Source organism: Euleptes europaea, chromosome 3 (assembly GCF_029931775.1).
Source record: "Euleptes europaea isolate rEulEur1 chromosome 3, rEulEur1.hap1, whole genome shotgun sequence".
Taxonomy (NCBI): domain Eukaryota; kingdom Metazoa; phylum Chordata; class Lepidosauria; order Squamata; family Sphaerodactylidae; genus Euleptes; species Euleptes europaea.
The window spans coordinates 13,336,907-13,358,236 of NC_079314.1; the positions used below are offsets into that span (position 1 = coordinate 13,336,907).

The 21,330-nt window shown below is 49.1% G+C and overlaps 1 protein-coding gene across 1 annotated transcript in view; it reads left to right on the forward strand.

Annotated features, from left to right (window-relative positions):
* IGLON5 (IgLON family member 5) overlaps window positions 1-21,330 on the forward strand; it is a 137,989-nt gene that overhangs the window by 29,322 nt on the left and 87,337 nt on the right. The window lies entirely within an intron of this gene.

Below are 21,330 nucleotides of genomic sequence, written 5' to 3' on the forward strand. Positions count from 1 at the left end.
CTGCCCCAAAACCCTCCCGCCAGTGGCAAAGAGGGACCTGGCAACCCTAGCTGGCAACCCTCCACCACCCCTCTGTAGCTCCAGCCCTGGAAACAAAAGTTAAAATTAGCACCCTGCTGTATTTTCACAATGTTCAATATGTAACTCCCTCTTCCAAAAGGATCCTTTTTCATACTAGCAAATCTTCTCTGTTCCCTTTTTTTGGGGGGGCAGGGAAATCAATGCCCCTGTCGAAATCGGTTGCTCTCAGCTGAAACTGCTGGCAATTTTTTTTGTCCCACACCAATTCCCATATTGCTCTATGCCTCAACGGCAGGCAATGACTGCCATAATGAAGAAGAAGAGGAGTAGTAGTTGGTTTTTATATGCCGACTTCCTCTACCATTTAAGGGAGACTCAAACTGGCTTACAATCACCTTCTCTTCCCCGCACCACAACAGACACCCTGTGAGGTAGGTGGGGATGAGAGAGCTGTGACCTAGCCCAAGGTCACTCAGCTGGCTGAATTTGGAGGAGTGGGGAAACAAATCCGGTTCACCAGATTAACGTCCACTGCTCACTTGGAGGAGTGGGAAATCAACCCCAGTTCTCCAGATTAGAGTCCACCAGACGCCATCATCGAACGTCATGCAGCCTTCAGTGTTCAATGCTGTCACGCAGTGGGCTTCCGTCATTCATGCGTGTGGTTGCTGTCGCCCGCCTCAATTTCATTGCCAGCGTGAGCGTTGCAACCTCATGCAACTACCGATGCAAAATTTCAGGGAGTTTTGCAACTGCTGAAGACACTCCGAAATAGATGGCTAGTTATGGCTTAATCTCTGAGGACCTGCTCCGATGCCGGGGGGCCCTGGCGACCCCAGCGCCCGAAAAGGTTTGACTGCTGTTTCTCCTATAACAGACGCAACCGACGATCATCCAAGCCAAATGATTCCTTGTGTAGGCTTGAGGTAGGGGTTAATGAAAATAATAAGAGCAGCTTTCTGAAATGGATGAAAGGAGATGTAAATGCACAAACTTCTGATGCCGGTTGTAGGAGTCAAAAGAAGTGTACCCAATCTCCCCCATGCCCTGTTCTAAACGCCAATTGTTCTGCCCACCCTAAAGGCAAAAGTTCACATATTGAAGGTTTCACTTTAAAGATAAGCAACACTTCACGAATAGCCTCAAATAGCCAAGTATTACAGGGCAGCCGAAGTACAGAAGTTCACCGGATAAGACAGTAGCTTAGATGAATCTCCAAGAACGTATTAAATCATACAGTAGTTTATGGACTGTCAGATAACACACCTGGCTAATTGGGCAAAAGGTATGCCCAAATGACACCAAGATGAACATCTCTCATGCGTTATCTCATTCGGGAAAGGTAAAAAACGGTATTTGTTTATCACAGGTGTAAAAGTTGGCATGAAAAAATAAGGAAAAGGGCTAAAGTCATCCAAAGTCCAGTGTCGATTAAGCTAAAGGCCAAAATTAATCGTGTGAGATCATGGGCAAAAGATAACCAAAAGATAAGAGGGTGGACTAGACAAAGAACTCACAAAAGGTATAAATACATGTCTGTACTGCATGCTTTTTTGAAAAGTTGTATTTGCTGTCTTGAGACAAAGTTCTTCCTGCTAGCAAATAAAATTACCTCTTGCTTCCCCCCAAGGAACCCTAAGTCGTCCTTGTTCTTGGTGAGTCTGTGCCATAGAGCGGAGGTTTGGCTTTTGCATCCAACACTTGGGCTTCTGGCGTGTTTCGGGCCCTCATTCAAAATGCTACTGTTGACCTTTCCGACCCTAAATGGTTGCGAAGGCGGTCCCTGATGGGCTGTATCTCAGTGGCAGAACGCCTGCCTTGCATACCGAAGGCCTCGGGTTCGATCCTTGGCCCTCCCACTGAGAATATCTTGGGTGGAAAGTCTGGGGGAAGACTTTTCACTGCTTGGGAGGTGCTGCTAGTCAGAGTACTGAGCTAGACTTGGTGTACACTGTAGATGTGTAAATAAGGTTGCCAACCTCCAGGTGAAGCCTGGAGATCTCCCAGAATTACAACCGATTCCCAGATAGGGTTGCCAGCTCTGGGTTGGGAAATTCCTGGAGATTTGGAGGTGGAGCCTGAGGAGGGCGGGGGCTGGAGAGGGGAGGGACTTCAATCCATAGAGTCCAATTGCCAAAGCAGCCATTTTCTCCAGGGGAACTGATCTCTGTTGCCTGATCAGTTGCAATAGCAGGAGATCTACAGCCAGTACCTGGAGGTTGACAACCCTACTCACAAGGTGTCTGCTGTGGGTAGAGGAGGGGAAGGTGATTGTAAGCCGGTTTGAGATTCCTTAAAGGTTAGGGTTGCCAACCTCCAGGTACTAGCTGGAGATCTCCTGCTATTACAAGCGATCTGCAGCCGATAGAGATCAGTTCCCCTGGAGAAAATGGCCATTTTGGCAATTGGACTCTATGGCATTGAAGTCCCTCCCCTCCCCAAACCCCGCCCTCCTCAGGCTCCACCCTCAAACCTCCAGGAATTCCTCAATGTGGAGTCTTCAAGCCCCAGCCAGAGGATGTGCTTGTGTGGCTCTTGGGAGAGTGGACGTGTTGCGCTCCCTCCCTCCATGTGCAGAATCCCCTCTTTCTGAGTCACCCTGATTAGGAGGAGGCAGAAAAAGCTATTTATTTAATTAGAGCTCAAGATTTCAGGCCTCGTTCGTTCCTTGAGAGGCACGAGGACATCTCAGAGCGGCGGCCGTTCCTCCCAGCGACTGCTGACGTTGACAGAGTGGGGGAGATGTCTGGAGGAATCAATGCCGTCGGAGTCGCTGGGGTTGGCACCAAGGAGCCCGGGGTGGGGGGTCTGTTCTCCGCCGGGGAGGGAGGGGGCTGGGTCTCAAGGCTCAAGCCAAGAAGTCTTGGCATTTTGGGATACTTCGGTTTCCATCACGTGTCGGAACCGCCTTGCTGGATCCTTCTAATCCAACTGAGCCCAGCCAAATCCTTCCGGGAGGTCATGAACCAGGTGTGGCTGTCCTCCCCCGGTTACCTGCTGACAGTAGGGTTGTCAACCTCCAGGTACTAGCTGGAGATCTGCTGCTATTAGAACTGATCTCCAGCCGATAGAAATCAGTTCCCCTGGGAAAAAATGGCTGCTTTGGCAATTGGACTCTATGGCATTGAAGTCCCTCCCCCTCCCCAAACCCCACCCTCCTCAGGCTCCGCCCCAAAAACCTCCCACCGATGGCGAAGAGGGACCTGGCAACCCTAGCTGACAATGACCGTCTGTATGGCTTAGGGTTGCCAGGTGCCTCTTCGCCACTGGTGGGAGGTTTTTAGGGCGGAGGCTGAGGAGGGCAGGGTTTGGGGAGTGGGAGGGACTTCAATGCCATAGAGTCCAATTGTCAAAGCGGCCATTTTCTCCAAGGGAACTGATCTCTGTCAGTTGATCAGTTGTACTAGCAGGAGATTTCCAGCTACTACCTGAAGGTTTTGTAAGAAGAATTCACCAGTACTGTAAGAGTAGGTTAGCAAAAACAACCAGTACACGCTCACTTATAAAGAATTCTCAATATTTAACTATGACAATAAGTTACATAACAGCGTGACCCATCTGTAAAAAAGTGATAGTGGCAAACTAGTGGCAAACAACCCCAATACAAAATCAAACAAAACAAGCATTAAAAAAAGTAATTTCAAACCCCCCTCCACATTTTATATACTCCTTTCAGCATCATATAGTTAACCCTGTTTTCAGCATGGCAAGATGATCAGCCAGATCGCTTTGTGCTGAGAGGCTTAGCGAGGGCAGCAGACCAGACAGTGCGGCACAGTTGCAAATTCTTTGGGGCCTTGTGCTTGCATCAAAACAGAGTATGTAAAGCCTTTGTAGCGGGCCAGAGGAAACTGGAGACGTGATATTAAACAGTCGCCTTCATTACCTTTGCGAAGGAGCAGTCTCTCTGAGTAGAAGGGGATATAACATTGGGAGCCTGCGCCAGGCTCAGAAATGTCTAGTTGTGGAACTGGTAACAACTGCAGGACCCGACACATGTCACAGCTCGGATGAGAGAGATGACCTGGGGGAAATGTATCTCCCCCCCCACCCAAGCCGCAGCTCGCACATTTGTGGCCGCGTGCCTCAGTATGCAACTGGCTTCGGTAGCAGCTAATATAATGCTCATTGTTTGACTTCAAGTTGTAACCAGCTCATGGTGAACCCGGGCCCATGGGGTTTTCAAGGCAAGAGAGGGGCCGAGGGGGTTTGCCATTGCCTTCCTCTCCATGGCAACCTCAGTTTTACTTGGTGGTCTCCCATCCAAGTACTAACCAGGGCCGACCCTGCTTAGCTTCTGAGATCTGATGAGATCAGGCTAGGCTGGGCTGTCAGGGTGCTCATTAGCGGCTACTGGGAGCTTTATAGTCGAATCTGATGTGGTCATTCAGTCAATATTATCACTACAATCTTCTAGTGTCTATAGGTAGAGGGACTTAGCCTCCCAGAAGAAGGAGGAGTTGGTTTTCTCTACCTTGTTTAAGGAGAATCAAACCAGCTTACAATTTCCTTCCCATCCTCTCCCCATACCAGGCACCTTGGGAGATAGGTGGGGCTGAGAGAATTTGGAGAGAACTGTGACTAGCCCAAGGTCACCCAGCTGGTGTCATGTGTAGGAGTAGGGAAACCAACCCAGTCCTCCAGATTAGAGTCCACCATTCATGTGGAGGAGTGGGGAAACCAACCCGGTTCACCGGATTAGAGTCCATCCTCATGTGGAGGAGTGGGGAAACCAACCCAGTTCTTCAGATTAGAATTCGCCCCTCACGTGGAGGAGTGGGGAATCGAACCCAGTTCACCAGATTAGAGTCCCCTGCTCATGAAAAGGAGTGGGCAATCAAACCTGGTTCTCCAGATTAGAGTCCGTCACTCTTACCACTACACCACCCCAAAGGGTCTTGGAGAATGGGTTACCCTCACCGAGTGACCCAGCCCAACATAGGGTCAAAAACCCTCAACTCCCATCCCAAACTCAGATCCATCTTTCCTCCAGTGATTCATTCTTTCCAAGAATGGCAGCGTCTTGTACTCTATGCAAGCCCACCACGGTCATTAAATCCTACGTATCATGACTCACGGCCGTTTTGTCGGTTTATTCTAGGAAGATCGGGCTAAAATAACACATCAGAACAAATCAAAGCCTCGACGCGCTCCATCCGTTTCTCAGAGGGAAAAAGGCAGCTTCGGTTGGCGCTGCGGTGCAGAGATCTTTATTTGGGGAGGTTTCTCCTGGCCTTCCAAGTGCAGGGTTTGGGCACAGGACAGGGTGTGGAAAATGGTCCTAGAATTGAAGTGCATCATTTGCGAATCCCAAAGTGGAATGCAGCTCTCTAGCCGCAGATGGATGCTGAATCTTGAAATAAAAAAAAATAATAACTTTTGGAATCTGGGCAGATGGGGGGCTGAGCTTGGTGATATTTTTTTATGCTGGACGGAGGAGCTCGCAGTTTTGGGTGGGAATAGGAAGAGGAAGAAGAAGAAGTTATATGCGAGTTTCTCTATCTTTTAAGGAGAATCAAACCCGCTTGAATCTCCTTCCCTGCCTCTCCCCACAACAGACACCCTGTGGAGTAGGTGAGGCTGAGAGAGCTCTAAGAGAACTGTGACTAGCCCAAGATCACCCAGCTGGCTTCATGTGGAGGAGTGGGGAAACCAACCCGGTTCACCGGATTAGTGTCCGCTGCTCATGCGGAGGAGTGGGGAATCAAACCCAGTTCTCCAGACTAGAGTCCATCAATCTTAACCACTATGCCTCGCTGGCTCAAATGCTAAAAAATAAATAATATTTTTTTATAAATTTAAAAAAAAAGGCTGAAGGGGGGAAACAGCCTGGGCTTTTGCTTTTCTGGCAGTAATCCTGCATGAAAAAATAGTCTGGCAGGGCTGGAGGGTTTCTAGTAACTGCCGTCTTACCACTATGCCTGTGTATTGCCACCTGCCTGGAACCGCAAAGAATTGAACAAGGGTTGCCAATTTTGGGAGATTTGCATCTGGATCCTGAGGAGGGCAGGATTTAGGGAGGGGGAAGGACCTCAGCAGGGTATAATACCATAGGCTCAACCCTCCAGGGGGACTGATCGTGGTTGTCTGGGGACTAGTGGTTATTCTGAGAGATCTTCAGACCCCACCTGGAGGTTGGCAAGCCTAGATGAAGCGTGTCAAGGACCCATCAGGTAATAATACCTGACCAGGTGGGTTTCAGTTAAAAAAAATGAATGCTGATGACATCAAAATAGTTATCTTCAGATTTCTCAAATTAGAGGAGGAAATCCCTCAAAGAGTCAAAGGTTTGTGCTTCTCAGACAGATACCTGTACAAGTGCAGCTGTTGACTGCTGAATCAGACTGTTAGTCTTTCAGCATTGTCTGCTCTGACTGGCAGCAGCTCTCCTACATCTCAGAGGACTTTTGCATCCCCTACTAACTTGATCCTTTAAAAATAAAATAAATACATGCAAATGCCTGGGACTGAACCCAGGACCTTCTTCATACAAAGCAGCTGCTGTACCACTGAGCTATGGATGCTCCTCCAGAATCTGGGTATGCCAGTCCATTTCTTGGCTGTAAATATGAGAATCCCAGGAGTAGCTGCAGAATTATTTGTTTTGAAAGCATCCAGAACTTTTCTTTTAAAAAGCAAGCTGCTAGTCCTCATGGCTGGGAAGCTGGAGCTAATCCAAGACCGGACCTTCCGCCATCCGACTTACATTTTAAAAAATTCCTTTTCCTTCTTTTTGTCTCTCCCAGCGGCTTTGTATCATGCACGATTATTCCGTGCCGTTTTAATGAATATATGATAATGAGATCAAAACTCGGTGATATCGTATATTGTCGCGGAAAGTTGTTTATTAATATGTTGATTATAGTGGTTCATCTGTTTATTTATACGGCTAATTATAGCTATCTAATACCAGCGCTGAAAGAGAACGGGTGGAAGGGGAAACCCCTCGTGGGTGCCAAACGGAAGGGGGGACGATTTGCAAAACAGCCGAAGCAATTTGCAACTCAGGTAGCAGGACGTGCAACCCCCCCCCCCCCGCCCCGGCTTTTCTCATAAATACTGCTGAGCGATGACCAGTTAATATCATCTTTGACTTGCAATGCCATGGAGGGATTTAAAAAAATATTTTGACGCCAGAGCGCCTTTGCCGGAAAATAAAGAGATCTATGTATTTTGAACGCCTGCTTCCAGTTTTTTGGGGAGGTTTAAGATATAAGAAACTATCTTCTGATGGAGGGTCAGACCAATGTTGTCTACCCTGCCTGGCAGCAGATTGCCAGGGCCTTCATAGCATAATTCAGAATCACAGAATCATACAGTAGGAAGGGACCACCAGGGTCATCTAGTCCAACCTCCTGCACAATGCAGGAAATTAACAACTATCTCCCCTCCCCCAGTGACCCCTGCTCTAGGCCCAGAGGAAGGCAAAATCCCTGGCCACGATCCCTTGCCAATCTGGCCTGGAGGAAAATTCCTTCCTGAACCTAATGTGGCGATCAGCATTTCCCTGGGCATGTAAGAAAGGGCCACGAGAGCCAAGCACTGACTCATCCCTTCCTGCCCTCCCTCTCCTGAGCTGCCTAAATTCACAGAATCAGCATTGCTGTCAGATGGCCATCCAGCCTCTGCCTGAGACCCCGGAGAGCCGCTGCCGGTCTGAGTAGACAATACTGACTTTGACGGACCAAGGGTCTGATTCAGTGTAAGGCAGCTTCATGTGTTCATGGAAGCTTGCTGGGAATTGCCAGCATAGACAATATCTAAATGGTGTATGCCACCCTATGCCACCCTTGGGAATCTCATTTGAGGCTCTTGAGAATTGCAGTTCTTGAAAGTAAAAAACTAAGTTTCTAGACCTCATGGTTACAAAAATAAATTTGACAACATGATGGGGGGGGAGGGGAGTCTAACAGATCAGAAACGGTGAAGGACGTAGCAAAGAAGAATTGGTATAAAGAATAAGTAAAATAAATTGTCCTGATTCTTGTTCTGTTTCACTTTTTGGCTGTGGTGGGTTCCGAGCCGATATATCAAGGCATGTCGAGGACTGACGTAGGTTTTTCCCACTTGAGGGCGAACCATTTTAGAATGAGAATCTTGTCGAACAACTGGAAACATCTTTACCAGCTGTATTTTTGGCATCTGCTCCATTCGCGAGAAGGATATGCAAAGTGTGTTAATGACAAGCGACGAAAATATGCAAATGAACAGCTACACTCCAGCTTGTGAAATATGTGGCGTTCTCCCCCTGAACAATTCACACAGTCTTAGTTTAGAGAGAGGCAGAGATGCCAGAAAACAAGAGTGGGTTGAGTTTAAGGATCGATGCCAGAGAGAGAGAGAGAGAGAAACACAATTATATGGAGAGATGCAGTAGTAACTTGAGGGGCAGTAGGTTCACGTATGGTTGCCAACTCCCAATGGGGAAAAACCTGGAGATTTGGGATGGAGTTTGGGGAAGGTGAGCTTTGGGAAATGGAGGGACTTCAGTGGGGTATAATGCCGCAGAATCCACCCTCCAAAGCATCCATTTTCTCCAGGGGAACTGATCTCTGCCATCTAGAGATCAGTTGGCATTCCGGGAGATCTCCACCCCCACCCCTCAACTGGAGGTTGGCAACCCTAGTTCATTCATGGCAGGCAAAAAAAGCATACTTCTACGCATACAAGTTATAATTAACTTGTGGAACTCACTGCCACAAGATGTAGTAACAGCTTCTCGCTTAGCTTGCTTTCCCGATTTAGTTGTTTAGTATTACTGTTTCCCCAACCCCCAAAGGCTCCAGGCAGGCTTGCTTACCACCAGAACCGCAGGCATAGCAGACTTAATATAATGCAATATTAAAAGCCTCAAAGAAACATGCAAACAAGACATTACCTCCTAACCACAATAATTCAATCAAACGAGGATGCAGGCGAGAGAATAATGGAATCAGCAGCAAAAGGAAGTGTACCAGCTTAAGCAGAAGGCCTTTTGGGAAAGGACCACATTGGTAAAATTGATAGAAGAGATGTCTATACAAATGGCTGTTAGCTAAATGGAGCTTCTGTGTTCAGGGGCAGTGTACCTCTGCTTACAAGATGCTTAGGGAGACAGCTAGGGTTGCCAACCTCCAGGTACTAGCTGGAGATCTGCTATTACATCTGATCTCCAGCCGATTGAGATCAGTTCACCTGGAGAAAAGGGCTGCTTTGGCAATTGGACTCTATGACTCTGAAGTCCCTCCCCTCCCCAAACCCTGCCCTCCTCAGGCTCCGCCCCAAAAATCTCCAGGTATTTCCCAACCTGGAGCTGGCAACCCTACAGGACAAGTTAAAGTAACATGTTCATGCCTGACCTTTAGGTATCCCAGAGGCATTTCCCTGGCTTCCTTCACTGAATGAAGAACGCTGGAGAGAGGCTATGATTCAGGGGAAGAGCATTTGCTTTGCATGCACAATAGGGTTGCCAACCTCCAGGTACTAGTGATTAAAGGAAACCTATGCTGGCAATAGAATACAGCTGGACCCAATAAACAGCACGTGGGCTCAAAATCGAAATACAATGCAAAGAAGTGATTATTACAAAAACCATTAATACATGATGACCAACTGCCAATGGAAAAACAATTGTATTAGATGGGCATTAAAGGCATGCCAACTTCAAATGAGAAAACAATAATATAAATGTAGGCGTGAGTCCTGCCGACTACAGGTGAACAAAAACAAATTGGGGAATAAGCAAAAGCATATAATACAGAAGCATTCAATTCATGCCGCTACAAATAGACCCCATAGACTACGAAGTACCAAAAATACTTAAAGTCCCCACGAAAGTGGATCAATGTCAATGTCAATGGTCATGTAAATGGAGTCTTTTGCCACAAAGAGTCTAAAACCGGGCCAGCCTTGCCTGCAGCCTTGCCGGCTGGCCCAATTTTAGACTCTTCTTGGGTCAAAAGGACCAGGCGGCCGGCAAAGTGAAAGACCTCTGCCCGAGGCCTCAGACAGCTGCAGCCAGTCACAGGAGATAATAGCGATCCTTGCTAAACCAATTAAATTTGACTCCAGTAGCCTCTAGGGTTGCCAGCTCCCACTTGGAAAATACTTGGAGAAAATACCTGTAGCCACCCTGGGCTGCAGTAGAACAGTTAAGATTTGACTACAGCAGCATCTTAGAGTAGGGTTGCCAGCCCCAGGTTGAGAAATACCTGGAGATTTTGCGGGTGGAGCTCGGGGAGGGTGGGGCTTGGAGAGGGGCGGGACCTCACCAGAGTATAATGCCATAGAGGCCACCCTCCAAAGCAGCCATTTTCTCCAGGGGAACTGATCTCGGTTGCCTGGAGATCAGTTGTAATAGTGGGAGATCTCCAGCCACCGCCTGGAGGTTGGCAGCCCTAGTAGCACCTTAGAGATCAACAAGAGTTTCAGGGCACAAGCTTTCTGTAAGTAGGGTTGCCAACCTCCAGGTGGTAGCTGGAGATCTCCCACAATTACAAGTGATCTCCAGGTGACAGAGATCAGTCCCCCTGGAGAAAATGGCCGCGTTGGCAATTGGACTCTATGGCATTCTACCCCATTAGAGTCCCTCCCCTCTCCAAATCCCACCCTCCTTAGGCTCCACCCCCCACAATCTCCAGGTATTTCTCAACCTGGGGCTGGCAACCCTACTCTACGATGCTGCTGTAGTCAAATCTTAACTGTTCTACTGCAGCCCAGGGTGGCTACCCTGTGAGACTATCTCGATAGACCAAGGGTTTGACTCAGGGTAAAGCAACTCCGTGTGTATATAAGGACTCTGGGCCTGAGCAGGGGGCTCATCCTCTACCTAATCTACTTGATCTTGGACGAGTCACACTTGGACTCAGCCTAATCCACCCCTCGGGCCCATCGCAAGGTTGCGGCACCTCTCGGATCTCATTGCGGAAGGTTGATGATACAGAGATGGATGATGGACGACCGATGGATGGATGGTGGATGAATGGTTCCTTAGGTGATTCGGATCGTTTTGCTTTCCATTCGTCATATTCCAGGCATTCAAGGCGGGGGTAACAATTCACCAAGCCTAACCAAAACACTGCAGAGTGTATGCGTGAGTGTGTGTGTGTATGTTCTCTCCCACCTCCCAAAAAAAAAGCCTCTAGTCTCTGAAGCACCATCTAAAGGCCAGGGGCTCTTTCCAGACCTCTAGATATTGCCTGAATGATGGCAGATATCAGCGTAAGCGCAGAGACACAAAATGAAAGCCACGCACCGATCGATGATCCGATGATATATCAGATGAGGATGGATGGGTAAAGATAGAGACAGGATAGCGGAGGGAGAGATAAAAGCGCCGGTCCCTGGTCGGCCGGTACTTTTTAACAGGGGCTATATTTTGAATACGGCCAGAGCTGGAAGGGTTTTCTTGCTGAGTCACTCCTGACGCAAGAAATTGCCCAAAGTCCCAGAGAGAGAATGAGAGAGACAGCCCTTTTGGCTCAGCTGCAGCAAAAAGGAACCACTGGTCCAAGGGGTGTGGGGAGGGGAGGGACTTCAGGGGGGTATAATGCCATAGAGTCCACCTTCCAAAGCGGCCATTTTCTCCAGGGGAACTGATTTTGGCCGGCTGGAGATCAACTGTAAAAGCGAGAGACCTCCAGGTGCCACCTGGAGGTTGGCAACCCTATGTCTGGGGCATTTCTCTCTGCTGTTTGCATCAGGACGCTCCACTGGGATGCTGCTGTCCCTCCGCCTGTCTGTGTCCCTAGTAGGGTTGCCAACTCCGGGTTGGGAAATTCCTGGAGATTTGGGGGTGGAGCTTGGGAGGCTGGAATTTGGGGAGGGGAGGGACCTCCGTGGTGTATAACACTGTAGCGTGCACCTTCCAAACCATCCTTTTTCTCCAGGGGAACTGGAGCCTGGATTTCAGTAGTAATTCTGGGAGATCGCCAGGTCCCACCTGGAGTTTGGCAAGCCTACTCCCTAGAGAACCTGGCCCATTCCTGCCCCTCTGCTCCCTGAGGCAGGCCAGATGGAATAGGGTTGCCAGGTCCCTCTTCAGCACCGCAGGAGGCTTTTGGGGCGGAGCCTGAGGAGGGCAGGGTTTGGGGAGGGGAGGGACTTCAACGCCATAGAGTCCAGTGGCCAAAGCGGCCCTTTTCTCCAGGGGAACTGATCGCGATCAGCTGGAGATCAGTTGTAATAGCAGGAGATCTCCAGCTATTACCTGGAGGTTGGCAACCCTACGGATGGAAGGAGAGAACTCCTGGAGGGGCTTTGAGATGTGGATAGGTGTGGGTGGTCCAGAGAGCCTTGGGCCGAAGGAACAAGGGCCAAACTGACGCCTTTTCAGCGGCGCATGGAGCGCCGTCCAATTCATAATTGCGCGGGCTCTCCGTGTGCCGGGCCTGCGCATGGTGCCACAAGGCCTTTCAGGACCTTTGATTTGTCATTGCAGTCTCCCTATTATTTTGCCCTGGGCCTGGAGGAGGGCCCTTCGGTGATAGTTTCAATTTTCCTCCGTAGAGGTCTGGGGACGGTTGTTTCATAGGCAAAGGCGTCTCGTGTTTCGGCCCCATTTTCAACCACAGGTTCTCCGGGGAGCATTGATTTGTTGTTGCGAGGCATTATTTACACTGGATGGCATTTGTAGAATCCCTGGGCTCCATCTGTCGTTCTCGCCATCTATCACTCCCTGGAGCATCCCCCCTTTCCCCTGTCGTGTCTGTCTGTCAGCCTGCGACTCCTCCAGTTCCATGCTAAACGTGCCCCCCCCCTGTCTTTGGGATAACACGCCCCTCCCTTCCAACACGCGTCCCAAGATTAGCCGCAGGGCTGGAAAAATACCAGGTGCCTAGTTATCGGGGCTCTTAGGAAGCTGGAATGGGTTTTCAAACCGGACCGTTTATCTCTCTGTCACTCTCTCTCTCTCTCTCTCTCTCTGCCTTCCGTCCCCCATATTTCTTATCTGTCGCCAACCATCCCTCCATTACATCCATCTGGCTGGTTTAAATGTGAATCTGCCCTTGAGATCCTCTGTAACATTGTGGAGAAGGCTGCCAGCCCGGACACTTCCCGATCCAGTCCTCGCCTCGGCCCCGTGCTCGCTACGAGGGTTCAGTTCAGACTAGGGTTGCCAACCTCCAGGTAATAATTTATAAAAATACTTGGAGTTACCGGAAGCCTGTCTTGGTTTGAATCAATCTTGATGTTATGTTTTGATTGTAAATAATATCCAAGTTTGGAAAAATATTATTTTGTGCAGAAACAAAAGCACCAATAAGAAATTTATTTTGTGCAAACTGATCTCAATGGTCTTTGTAAATTAGCCATAGTGGTTGCTTTTTTTGACTAACCTCCAGGTAATAGCTGGAGATCTCCTGCTATTACAACCAATCTCCAGCTGATAGAGATCTCCCCATGTAAGTGGCTCAGGCGCAGGTGGGAACTGGGGTTCCCTGAAGGACTGGATTTACAACTGATCCCCAGATGATACCCTGTGAGCAGCCCTAGTAGGAACGGTGATCTCCAGATGATACCCTATGAGCAGACCTAGTAGGAATGGTGATCTCCAGGCGATACCCTATGAGCAGCCCTAGTAGGAACGGTGATCTCCAGATGATACCCTATGAGCAGACCTAGTAGGAACGGTGATCTCCAGGCGATACCCTATGAGCAGCCCTAGTAGGAACGGTGATCTCCAGATGATAACCTATGAGCAGACCTAGTAGGAACGGTGATCTCCAGGCGATACCCTATGAGTAGCCCTAGTAGGAACGGTGATCTCCAGATGATACCCTATGAGCAGCCCTAGTAGGAACGGTGATCTCCAGATGATACCCTATGAGCAGCCCTGGTAGGAACGGTGATCTTCAGACGATACCCTAAGAGCAGCCCTAGTAGGAACGGTGATCTCCAGATGATACCCTAAGAGCAGACCTAACAGGAACGGTGATCTCCAGACGATACCCTATGAGCAGCCCTAGTAGGAACGGTGATCTCCAGATGATACCCTATGAGCAGCCCTAGTAGGAACGGTGATCTCCAGATGATACCCTATGAGCAGCCCTAGTAGGAACGGTGATCTCCAGATGATACCCTATGAGCAGCCCTAGTAGGAACGGTGATCTCCAGATGATACCCTATGAGCAGCCCTGGTAGGAACGGTGATCTTCAGACGATACCCTAAGAGCAGCCCTAGTAGGAACGGTGATCTCCAGATGATACCCTAAGAGCAGACCTAACAGGAACGGTGATCTCCAGACGATACCCTATGAGCAGCCCTAGTAGGAACGGTGATCTCCAGATGATACCCTATGAGCAGCCCTAGTAGGAACGGTGATCTCCAGATGATACCCTATGAGCAGCCCTAGTAGGAACGGTGCCCACACGTGACACTCCCTCTCAGCCGTTCTGGACATCTGGTTTATTATGAGCAGCCTTGCGTGTGGCTTTCCTCCTCCCTTGGCACAGACCCAGTTCCAGACCAAGCTTTCAACTAGCTTCCATGTGTCATGTTGTCTAAGTGTGGGTGTCTTTAACCATAGGGTTGCCAGGTCCATCTTCGCCAGCTGTGGGAAGTTTTGGGGGTGGAGCCTGAGGAGGGTGGGGTTTGGAAAGGGGAGGGACTTCAATACCTTGGAGTCCAATTGCCAAAGTGGCCATTTTCTCCAGGTGATCTCTATCGGCTGGAGATCAGTTATAAGAGTGGGAGATCTCCAGCTAGTACCTGGAGGTTGCCAACCCTACTTAACCAGCTGAGGTGTGTTTCTTTCATAGTACGTTTTGGCGCATCCATGCACTTGGGTTGCTTCCACATGGGGGTGTGAAAATGTGCCTCTATCGTGGCACCACAGGAGCAGGTGGGAACTTGGGTTCCAATCGATTTCTCTGGATAAAATGGCTGTTTTGGAGGGTGGACTCTATGGCATTATTTTGTGCTGAGGTCCCTCTCCTCCCCAAACCCTCTCCTCCCCAGGATCCATGATAAAATCTGGAATTTCTTAGCCTGAAGTGCGCAGCTAGGGTTGCCTGCTCCAGGTTGGGAAATACCTGGAGATTTTTGGGGCGGAGCCTGAGGAGGGCGGAGTTTGGGGAGGGGAGGGACTTCAGTTACCAAAGCGGCCATTTTTCTCCAGGGGAACTGATCTCTATCGGCTGGAGATCAGTTGTAACAGCAGGAGATTTCCAGCTAGTACCTATGCGCAGCCCTAGTAGGAATGGTACCCATACGAACACTCTCTCACCGCTGTTCTGGACATACCCATTGAAACCGGAGAAAAACAAGTGGAGCATGATGTTCCCTATGAATGGAGGCGCTTCAAGCCTTCTGTGCGAGCAAAAATCCCCGTGCGGAAGCATCCAGGGTTGGGTCTTGGCTATCGTTGCGGCGTAGCTATCAGTTGCAACCAGATTGTTTGGTCCCCCGCAGGAAAATCCGGCGGCGAATTATTGCTCTAGCACACCGATGGAGCAACGTCCGGCCATTTGCACATGCAGCTTTAGACTCTGATTATAGTTTAACCCTGCTTGAGGAATCCCAGTTACTGGTGAAGAAGCAAACCTCAGTTTGGTAAGGTGCCTGTCTTCAGATATCCTGATGAACTTGAGCTAGTTGAAGATTTCGGCCCTCTGTGCGCCATATGAACGGAGCGGGAATAAGGGGGCACGCACGGCTGACAAGATAGGGCTGCCAACCTCCAGGCTGGAGTTCTCCTGGAACTACAACTGATCTCCAGGCTACAAAGATCAGTTTCCCCGGAGAAAATGGCATCTTCAGAGGGCAGACACGATTATAGACTGGGGGTCCTGAACATAGTGCCCGGGGGCGCCATAGTTCCCACCAGCTTTCCTGGCGCCCGTCCACTGCCCGGCAGGTTTCTGATGCCTTGTGTGTATTCAGTAACATATTTTAAAGCCATATGTTCATTTTAAAAGGCACCCTGTTATACAGAGCGTCTGCCTGCAATGTAGAACTGTTACTCTTCTCGGATGAGAAACTGTCACTGTTGGGCTTCTCGCAGGATATGTTATTAGATATTGGAAAAACTGAAGCTTTCACCAAAATTAAAAAGCGCATTAAAGAGCTTGATTACAACAGCACAACGTTTCGTGCTCGCCACGTTTGTTCGTCCCAGTTCTTTGGGATACCACCACCACGTGTCTTTCTAGAGCCTTCTGTTTAGCTAGACTGAATGCTAACCCCTCGATGGTGATGCAGGGCAGAATTCTGAATATACCATACCCAGACAGGACATGTCCTTGCTCTTCTGGCTCTATTGATCCATTGGCTCGTGCTCTCTTGGAATGCCGCTGTTACGAGGAACTTCGATCACATTAGATCTCGCCCCCTTTAACATATAAATCTAATGCCTCAGTGTCCGACATAATGCCTTTTTTACTAAGTGACAGGGATCCCAAGGCTACATTGTCAGTGGAAAGATTTGTTTCAGTCCTTATATCCCTCAAACATTCGATATATGCTGCTCAAGATCAATGGATCAAGGAGCTTCTAAGGGATAAAGGGAAGGAAAGTGTTACTCTTAGAGTTAGGCATAGCCTCAGTCCCTGATATTTTGGGGTTGGCTCTGCCGTCTGCAGCAACCATGTTGTGGCTGTGCCCGCCACCCTGTGTGAGAATTCGAGAGGGGTCTGCAGGCTAGAAAAGGTTGGGGGCCCCTGACAGAGGTTCTAGGTGAAATCCCAAATTCCCCCTTCTACAGGGCCCACCCCCAAATCTCCAGGAATTTCCCCAGCTGGAGCTGGCAACCCTATGACCAGCAGGTTTGTGACCGTGATGAACAAACTCTGGCTTGTTCATAAACAAAAGCCATGAAATCCCTTTTTATTAAGACCAACCGAAAGGACGCTGAACAGTATGCAAGCCTTCGAGTTCGACAGGACTCTTCATCAGATGAAGAATTCTGTTGAGCTGTAAAGCTTATGTGATTTGGTGTCATTTTGGTTGGTTTTAATCCAAGGCTGTCATGGCTTTTGGTTTGGGGTTATGTTTTTGGAGCAATATGACTACAACCACCAGTCTTTTTTTTTTTTTTTTAACTTTCTTATTAGGTTTTTTGGATCACAATACCTTAAGAACATTAAGCGTAATATAAACAAATTAAAAAAAAATTTAGTGAACAGAAGTTTCCCAACAGCTCCTAATAACCAGGAGTCGGCTAACAACTTTTTATTTCTGCATACGTTTTCGTTCCCGCATCAAGGGCTCATGGAGCTTGTTTATTAAAATGAAGTTTGAAGTTCATTTGAGGAAGGGGCTCTAGAGCACAGAAACTGTGTGCTGGGATAAAATTTTATTAGATCTTCGGCGTTACTTCAGAGGGAGACTCCGGTGTGAAATTGCTGAATTGGGATTTTAATTGAGAGGTTCCACGCTCTCTCTCCCTTTCCCTTTCCTGCCAGGTTGAAATGGGATTTTTCTCTCACTAGAAAATGTTAACCATTTCAGCCAAAAAACCCCACAAAAATTCCAGATGTCAACTAGTTTATCATAGAGGTTCCAGCCTCCAGATGGGCCCTGGAGTTCTCCCTAGGGTTGCCAACCTCCAGGGGGTGGCTGGAGATCTCCCGCCATTACGACTGATCTCCAGGCGACAGGTTGCCAGGTGCCTCTGCATGATCAACGGGGGGTTTTGGGGGCAGAGCCTGAGGAGGGCACGGTTTGGTAAGGGGACTTCATTGCCATAGAGTCTAATTGCCAAAGCAACCATTTTCTCCAGGGGAACTGATTTCTATCGGCTGGAGATCAGTTGTAATAGCAGATATCCAACTAGTACCTGGAGGTTGGCAACATTAAGGTGACAGAGATCAGTTCCCCTGGAGAAAATGGCCGCTTTGGCCATTGGACTCTGTGGCATTGAAGTCCCTCCCCTCTCCAAACCCCGCCCTCCTCAGGCTCCTCCCACAAAATCTCCAGGTATTTCCCAACCTGGAGCTGGCAACCCTACCCCCCCTGCCAGTGGCCAGGGGGATCTGAAGCCCTCCTTCCTGACTGGTGGTGAATGGTCTCTGTTTTTCTTGATGAGATTTGAATTGTACATTATTTACATTTCATTGTGTATTTTCCTGCATTTCAGGATACCTTGACCCTAGAGTCGCCAACTCCAGGTTGAAAAATTGCTTGAGATTTGGGGATGGAGCCTGGGGAAAGCAGGGTTTGGGGAAGGGAGGGACCTCAGCGGGGCATAATGCCATAGATTTCCCCCTCCAAATCAGTCAGTGTAACTGGGGTTGCCAACCTCCAGGTACTAGCTGGAGATCTCCTGGGTTAGTGGTTGCTAACCTTTTTTCACTTGCGTACCTCTTGGCAGCCCATTGCCATAAACTGTATCCCCATATTACCAAAATGCTTGTAATTAATATATTGCTGTTATTTCAGATGCATTTTCCCGCCATTGTTCAATATTTTCCATGTACCCCTAAATGTCTTGGCTCATACCCCTGGGGGTACACCTACCCTAGATTGGGAACTGCTGTCCTGGGTGATCTCTGACTAATGCAGATCAGTTCACCAGCAGAAAACGGTCGCTCTGGATGGTGGATTCTACAGCACTGTACCCCACTGAAGTCCCTCCACTCTCAAACCTCGCCCTCCTCAGGCTCTGCCCTGAAAATCTCCAGGAATTTCCCAACCCAGAGCTGGCAACTCTAAGGGTAACTGATCTCTGTCATCTGGAGATCAGTTGTAGTTCTGGGAGGTTTCCAGGCCCCACCTGGAGGTTGGCGACTCTAAGGAAGACCAGCTCTAGCCCTCTTTGGGGAGGTTCCTTAACAACCTCCACAGCTGGAAAAATGGCTCTCTTCTCCTCCAGCTGTAGCTCAATGGATAGGGTTGCCAACCTCCAGGTACTAGCTGGAGATTTCCTGCTATTACAACTGATCTCCAGCCGATAGAGATCAGTTCACCTGGAGAAAATGGCCGCTTTGTCAATTGGACTCTATGGCATTGAAGTCACTCTCCTCCCCAAACTCCGCCCTCCTCAGGCTCCATCTCACAAACCTCCCACCAGGGGCGAAATGGGACCTGGCAACCCTATTGATGCAGCAGGGCCCAACCTGCAGATTGCAGGCAGCGGAAGCCCCTTGCTATTTCCAGCTCAGTCCTATCCAGAGTTACTAAGCCCACTGATTTTGACAGCCCGAGAGTGGAATAAGTCCGAGTAGGATTGCTCTGACAGAAAGCCCCAGATACAGGTTTTATATACAGTGTGTTTAAATCTATTTATGCAGAGCACAGTGCAACTGTTAAGTATTTTTAATGATGATTGGTGTTTGCCCCGGCATTTATTTTTAGAGTCAGGGCTTGGCTTGGAGCAGAGCAAATGAGAATCAAGGAGAGAAGGACTCTGAGCATTGGCAAAGGGCCTTCCCTTCCTTGCCAATCACAGCCAGATCTCACTTGTCTGGGGACCATTCAGTCTAGGGTTGCCAGCCTCCAGATCTCCTGCTATTACAACTGATCTCCAGCCGATAGAGATCAGTTCGCCTGGAGAAAATGGCTGCTTTGGCAATTGGACTTTATGACATTGAAGTCCCTCCCCAAACCCTGCCCTTTTCAGGCTCCTCCCCAAAAACCTGCCGCCAGTGGCGAAGAGGGACCTGGCAACCCTAATTCAGTCGCAGAAAGACTTACCAAGATCAGACGCAGGGTAGAAGAAGAAAAAGAAGAAGAGTTGGTTTTTATACCCTGATTTTCCCTACCTCTCCCCACAACAGACACCTTGTGAGGTAGGTGGGGCTGAGAGAGTCTGGAGAGAACTGTGACTAGCCCAAGGTCACCCAGCAGGCTTCATGTATAGGTGTGGGGAAACCAGATTAGAGTCCACCGCTCATGTGGAGGAATGGGGAATCAAACCCGGTTCTCCGCATTAGAGTCCACCTCTCTTTACCACTACAACACGCTGGTTCTTGAGGTGGTTTCCCATTGCCTGCCTCCACACGGCAACCCCTGTCCTTAAAGGTAAAGAAAATCGGGGTATAAAAACCAACTCTTCTTCTTCATCATCACCTTGAAAAACCTACAGTAGAGCATCTGCTTGGCATGCAGAAGGTCCCAGGTTAATTCCTCATCTCCAGTTAAAAGGATCATGTTGCAGGTGATGTGGAAGATCTCCGCCTGAGATTCTGAAGAGTAGACATTAGTGCCTTTGAGGGACCAATGTCCTGACCCATTATAAGTCAGGTCCATGCATGTTCATCCACAGTGGCTTCTCGGTGGTGCAGATCCAGACCCCTTTGCTATTGCTCAGGATAAGCCCGATGGGGTCACCAAAAGTCAGTTTTGACTTGCCGTCTCCTTCTACCACTTCCTGGTCTACAGAAACCTCCAGATTTCCAGCGTGCTGAGCAATGCGGACTTGTCAGTGGTCAAAGATTGTGGACTAAGGCTCCAATATTAGGGTTGCCAACCTCCAGGTGTTGGCTGGAGATCTCTTGTTATTCCAACTGATCTCCAGGCGACAGAGATCAGTTCCCCTGGAGAAAATGGCCGCTTTGGCAATTGGACTCTATGGCATTGAAGTCCCTCTCCTCTCCAAACCCCGCCCTCCTTAGCCCCCTCCCCAAATCTCCAACCTGGAGCTGGCAACCCTATTCAGTGTGCTGCATAGTCTCTCTTCCTTCTCCATGTGGCTATGATTTCCCAGCTCCCCCCCCAGCTCCAACCCCTCTTTCCCCCCCATCCTGTAGGTTTGTAAAACACAAAGAGAGAGAGAGAGAGAGAGAGAGAGAGAGAGAGAGAGAGAGAGAGAGAGAGAGAGAGAGAGAGAGGTAATTATTTGAAAATCTTTTTTTTGAGAAGCCAGATATTCAAATAACTACACACATTTGTACAGGGAGGGATAAAAATGGATCCAGACAACACTTGGGGGGATTGACCTGATTTATCTTGGTCTGCAGAATCCTTTGCATGGAATTTGTCAGGGCAGGAAACAGACCTTGGCTTTGAACCAAGGCAACGCAAGCGAGGTGGCTTATGAAATCCTGGTTTGGGGGAAGGTTATATGCAGAAAACTGTGTGGCTGTGATGGAGAGATCTCTCTCTGTGTGTGTACACATTGGGGAACCTCCCTCTCTTCTTCTCCTCTCACCTCCTTTTGCCAAGACCGCAGCCCCCCCCCCCCATGCAGACTCCTTATCTCTGGCTCTAACTAATCAGTTCCCCACCCCCCACCCACCCAGCCACGCTTCCTTCTGCTGCCTCTGCATTTTCCACCTGGCTGCTCCCTCCTCTTCTTCTGCGTCTTGGTGCTGGGCGGATGAGTTCGGCTTGTCGTCACTACAGGGCAGATGTTTGCCCCCCCCAGCTGGCCCATCTGAGCAGGGGTGGGG